Genomic DNA, 6,682 nt, shown 5'->3' on the forward strand with positions numbered 1-6,682 from the left:
TATCAAAGCTACGTACCTAATATTTCATCTTTCTCGATTTCAAATAGGATTTGAATGTTTTTTACATAGAGAGAAAAAAAGTTATGGGAAAAAAGATTTCCAATTGTTTTAATTGAACATTTTGCTAAAAAAAGTTCACATATTTTTAGAATTTATAACTATTTTTTTTTAAAAAAAATCACTATATTATTTTTTTCCCAATTAAGGGGCACCTCAACATAGCCATCCCCTATCCCCCGATTGATTTTGAGAATAAAAAGTAGATTTTTATTGTTACTATCTTTTGAATTAAAAATCTTAAATCTCGTATCATAAGTCTCTCTAAAGATTATGCATTAGACAAAAAAAATAGATCCGCTAGCTTAGCGGCCACTTAATATCGGCCCCACAAATATGGAGGGAGGTAAATAGAGGTACAAGCTATAGGCATATGATGAGATAAATCTCAGGTCGTCAGTTCATGAGAATCGACTTCTGACCATTACACCAGAGATACCATGAGTCCACCATCTACACTACTCCCAAGGGGTAAAAAAAAATTATGCATTAGAGCATCTATATCAGTTATCCTATTCAGAAATTTTACTCTAAATTTTAAATAGGGTAGTTAAAAACTTTTACATCAATTACCATATTCATTTTTTTAAATTTATATTTATGAATAGTATTTTCTAAATTTAGACAATGAATACCATTCACTATATTATAAAGGATAGAGAAAAAAATAAGAAAATTGATATATAATGTAGTTAAAAATGAATATCTTAATTTAATAAAATAATTAATTTATCTTAAATTATATATTTTAATAAAAAATTTGATATGGGAAGGGTTGATATTGCGTATCTTAATAATAACACTTATTTAGAGGCTCGGTTGGATTTGTGCTAACTGTGATGTACTTTTTGATGTTCTCGATTCGATTTTGCTTGTAACCGAGCTCACCTGTATGCCCTCGCTATGTACTCTGCACCAGTGACGGATCTAGAAATTCAAGTATGGAGGGGCAGATCACGATAAACAAAGGGCGGTATGTTGAAAATTGGACCAACAGACAAGTAAATAAATTACTTGTCTTACACTAACAATAACAACACTACAACACCTTTTTTGTGAATCACTCACAGTTCTAAGACAAAGAAGAGAAAAAAAACTTTGACTCACAAATTGATACTTGATTGATGAATGAAACTAAATACAAGGTAGAGTATTTATAGTACTCTTCATACAATCTGGACCGTTCAATTAAATTAAATCCTAGCCATTGAAATTCTAATTCTTATCCATGAAATGAGAAAAACACTCTTGACCACATATTTAATTTTATCTTTTATCAAGTCGTCATCTTTATCTATTAGAAAAATAAATAATTAAATAGCAAATCTTATCTATAACTCTTATATTTTATTGGATAAGTTTTATCCTTTATTTGGGTTGGAGTTGATATTTAACACTCTCCCTCAACACCAACCCTTTGTACTATGCCGAGTTGATCACGAAACCTTTTGAATTTGCTGGCGCTCAAGCCTTTTGTGAACAAATCTGCAACTTGATCATCTGTACTGATTTGTCTCATCTCAATTTCTTCTTGGAGAACTTTTTCTCTGATAAAATGATAGTGCACTTCAACATGTTTAGTTCTTGCATGAAAGATCGGATTTTCCGCCAAACGAATTGCCGATTGATTGTCATAATATATTGGAACTGCATAATCAATTGGTTGATGTAGGTTATTTAATAGTTGAATCAACCATGTGGTTTCTTGAGCTGCCATTGCTGCTGCTCGATACTCAGCTTCAGTGCTTGATAATGATACAGTTGGTTGTCTCTTGCTGCACCAAGAAATTGCTCCAGAACCAAGCTTAAATAAGTAACCAGTTGTTGACCTTCTGGTGTCATGATCTCCTGCATAGTCAGCATCACAGTAACCAACTAACTTACAGTCTCCAAATCTTTTATACACAAGACCATAATCAATTGTGCTCTTCACATATCTTAGTATTCGTCGAACTGTTTCCAAATGAGGCTTCATTGGATTTTGTATGTACCGACTTATTACACTAACTGCATAAGAAATATCAGGTCGAGTTAAGGTTAAGTAGATGAGACTGCCTACCAATTTTTGATACAAAGTTGTATCTTCTAAGCTTTTTCCTTCATGTGCACACATTCTGAAATTTGATTCCATAGGTGTTGAGATTGGTTTGCAGTCGAGCATTCCGAACCTTTTCAACAAGTCTTTGGAGTACTTTTGTTGACAAAGGAATATTCCTTTTTGTGTGCGGTCAATCTCTAAACCAAGAAAATGCTTGAGTTGTCCAAGTTCTTTCATTTGAAATCGGACTGATAAATTCTCCTTTGTCTGAAGAATTTCTGATCCATCATCACGGATGATGACTAAGTCATCAACATATACAAGCACGATAGCTAGTTTTCCTTCATTTGATTTGACAAATAGACTAGAATCTACAGATGTTACTAAATAACCACTCTGAGTTAAAAATTCAGCAATCTTACCATACCATGCCCTAGGTGCTTGTTTCAATCCATAGAGCGCTTTCCGCAGTTTACACACATATTCAGGATGATGTTGGTTATGAAAGTCTATTGGTTGGATCATATGAATTTCTCGATCCAATTCTCCATGAAGAAAAGCATTTTTCACATCCATTTGCCACAGATTCCAATTTTTGTTGGTTGCAAGTGCAAGTAGAACTCGTACAGTTGTAAGTTTCGCCACCGGACTAAACGTTTCATCATAGTCTAGTCCGTACTGTTGAGAGAAGCCACGAGCTACCAATCGTGCCTTATACCTTTCAATTGACCCATCTGGACGACGCTTTATTTTGTAAACCCATTTGCACAAAATGGGTTTCACATCTCTTGGTTTTGGTATGAGATCCCAAGTCTGATTTTGTTGCAGTGCATCAATCTCTTGTTTCATGGCTGTCATCCACTCAGAACTTTGTGATACTTTTTCAAACGTCTCAGGCTCTACTGCTTCTTCAACTATGGCTGCATTTGCATATTTTGGATTTGACCTTCGTGTTCTTGTTGACCTTCGGAGTTGAGATTGTGGAGTTAATTCTTCCACTTCATTAGGCCTTTCTTCTTCATTTGGATGTTGATATATGCCTGTTTGCCAAGGACTCTGAGCCACTCTTTGCTCTGCATCATTATCATTTGGACCTCCTGATTCATCTGAACCTGATTGAAGTTGAACTATATGCTCCCTCATCTTTTGTTGTACTTTATCTTCAAGGTCTTTAGATTCTGGCAAGACCTCCTTCTCTGTGGTCCACCAAGAAGATGCTTCATCGAACACTACATTTCGTGAAGTGTAACATCTTCCGCTTGTTGGATCGCAGCATTTCCACCCCTTTCTCTGGCTATCGTATCCCACAAAGATGCATCTAATAACTTTCTTGTCAAACTTGCTTCGTAAGTGATCAGGAACAAATACATAACATACACATCCAAATACTCGAAAGTAACTAACTGTAGGTTTTTTGTTCCATAACTTCTCAAAGGGTGAAATAAATTCTAACCTTGGTTGAGGAAGTTTATTGATGATAAAAGCTGCAGTCCTCATTGCTTCAGCCCAAAAACGTCCAGGTACATTCTTCTCATGCAGCATACTCCGACAAATTTCTGCAAGATGTCGGTTCTTTCTTTCTGCTACACCATTCTGCTGTGGTGTGTTGGCACAAGTGTATTGATGATATACTCGACTTTCTCTCAAGTATTGAGAGAACTCTCTTGAGCTATATTCTCCTCCATTGTCTGTGCGCAAGCAACATATCTTTTTTCCCAATTCTCCTTCGACTGACTGCTTGAACTCTTCGAACATTGAGAAGGTATCAGATTTTTCTTTCATAAAAAAAATCCACACATACCTTGAGAAATCATCAATGAATGTCACCATATACCGCATACCACCAATTGACGACTGCTTAACAGGCCCGAATACATCAGAGTGAACTAACTCTAATGGTTCCTTTGCTTTGAAGTTTGACTCCTGATATGGTAATTGGTGTGCTTTACCATACTGACATCCTGCACATATTGTGTCTGTTCGTATGTCTAGTTGAGGAAGTCCCTTGAGCATTAACTTCTGCATCATCATGTTTAATTTGGAATAGTTAACATGACCTAGCCGCATGTGCCATATAACTACTGTCTCACTTTTTCTTGTCTTGTCTATATATGCAGACTCTGCTGACATCACGTAGAGCGACTCTAATCGTTGACCTTCCATTGTTGGTGTTTCTAAAATTTTGAGGTTTCGATATACCTTTACATTTTCAGGACCAAATAGAACATAATGACCTGAAGATGTTAATTGGGCCACAGACAATAAATTCTTCTTCATTCCTGAGACATGATAGACATCTTGAAGAGACACTTGGTTAGAATTATATCGAGGCGTAATTATCGTCTTACCAACATGTGCTATTGGTAACCTTGAGTTGTCGGCTGTAACCACCATACGAGCTCCTTTGTATTGAGATAAGTTTTGCAATTTTTCTTTATCACCCGTCATATGATTTGAGCAGCCTGAATCCACGATCCAATCATTTTTGTAGTCAATCTGTTCTGGTGTTGTTGTGAGAGCCAAGTTTTTTTCCTCCGTATCCATCAAAGCTTCAGCATCCCAATCATCTTCGCTATTCTCTTTAGAATTGGAAGTAGCAATGTTGCTTTGAACGAACCTTTTCTTGGACCAATAATCTTTTGCCATGTGGCCCACCTTCCCACAATTGTAGCACTCGCCAGAAAATTTTTTACGATCACCATAATTCTTCGAGGCTCCCCCTGGACGAGAGCCTCCATTCCCATGATAGCTTTTTCCTTTGTCGCCATCCTTTTTAGATCCACCAGTGTGTCGTTTGAAGTTGCCTTTATTTTTGTTGGTGTAGAGCGCTTCTTTTTCATCTTTTAGTGAGAGTCCTCCCATTTGCTTAGTCATAGCTTCTTGACCTACAAGTAAATTTTCAAATTCAAGAAGCGATGGCTGTGTTGGCCATCCTTGTATAACAACAATAAATCCTCGATATTCTGGCCTCAAACCATGAATAATTATTCTTTTTATCCTTGCTTCCCCAATAGGAGCTGATGGATCTAGCTCTGAAATTTCGCGACATATCAACTTCACCTTGTGGAAGTATTGGACAATTGTCTTGTCACATTGCGCTATTGACAATAGCTCGTTCTCCAGAAGTTGCAATCTTGTATCATTCTTCTTTGAAAAAAGTGTAGCAAAGATATCCCACACTTCCTTTGGTGTTTTGGCATCTCGGATGTGCTCCAACATTTCTTCTTCAATTGTGATCTTTAAGGCAAACATTGCTTTACCTGCCTTAATCTTCCATTTTCGCAAAATGCCATTGGCGTCTTTTGCCGGCTGCGTAGCTTCACTACCACCAACAACCTCCCAAAGATCTTGACCTTGTAGGTAAGACTCCATGCATGTTGCCCACGTGTTGTAGTTTTTGTTGTTGAGCTTCTTGATACCTCCTACTACTTGAAGGTCCCCCATCACGTCGAAAAGCTTTGATTATACCAAACAAGTTTGATTAAAAAAAAACTTGTAAAGCATAAAACTCCTCACAATCTAAGATAGCTCCACCAAGAATAATCCCTGATTAACTTGGCTCTGATACCAATTGTTGAAAATTGAACCAACAAACAAGTAAATAAATTACTTGTCTTACACTAACAATAACAACACTACAACACCTTTTTTGTGGATTACTCACAGTTCTAAGACAAAGAAGAGAAAAAAAAACTTTGACTCACAAATTGATACTTGATTGATGAATGAAACTAAATACAAGGTAGAGTATTTATAGTACTCTTCATACAATCTGGACCGTTCAATTAAATTAAATCCTAGCCATTGAAATTCTAATTCTTATCCATGAAATGAGAAAAACACTCTTGACCACATATTTAATTTTATCTTTTACCAAGTCGTCATCTTTATCTATTAGAAAAATAAATAATTAAATAGCAAATCTTATCTATAACTCTTATCTTTTATTGGATAAGTTTTATCCTTTATTTGGATTTGAGTTGATATTTAATACGGTATCCTCCATCTCTATTGGTAGAACTCCATAATATTAAGGGTTTCATCGCCGACAGGGGGGGGGGGGGCAACCGCCGATCCCCCCCCCCAAGCTCTGGAGATGGGAGTATCACTGCAATTACTATGAAACCTCATCTTTGCATCCAACCTAACTCGGTAGAATGGCAGATGTTGGTGTGTGATTTCAGCTACCATTATAACGAAGGCTCCAATTAGTAATTCTTTATTAGTATAACTTGATTGGCTGTTTATTTTAAATGTAATATTAGTTTAAAATGATAATATTGATCTCAATTTCTAGAATAAACGAATAATAATGGGACGATATCAACAAAGTTTACAGCATGGTCGCCAATCACGGGACAAATCCAAAGCAAATCTATTGAATTTGACAACTAAAAAAAATCTAACTTAGACAATTAGGATGATGGCCAACAAATGTGCATCAATGTTTCATTCCTCACCCTCTGTACAAGTGAAGGAAGAATCTAGTAGAAAAAGCTCCAGAGATAAATTCGAAACAAACGCACACTGAAGGAATCAATCAAAGAAACAAAGAACGTGTGTTTAGTGGCTCCGTTTGTTAGTTAA

Source organism: Zingiber officinale, chromosome 10B, assembly GCF_018446385.1.
Source record: "Zingiber officinale cultivar Zhangliang chromosome 10B, Zo_v1.1, whole genome shotgun sequence".
In the NCBI taxonomy this organism is placed as follows: domain Eukaryota; kingdom Viridiplantae; phylum Streptophyta; class Magnoliopsida; order Zingiberales; family Zingiberaceae; genus Zingiber; species Zingiber officinale.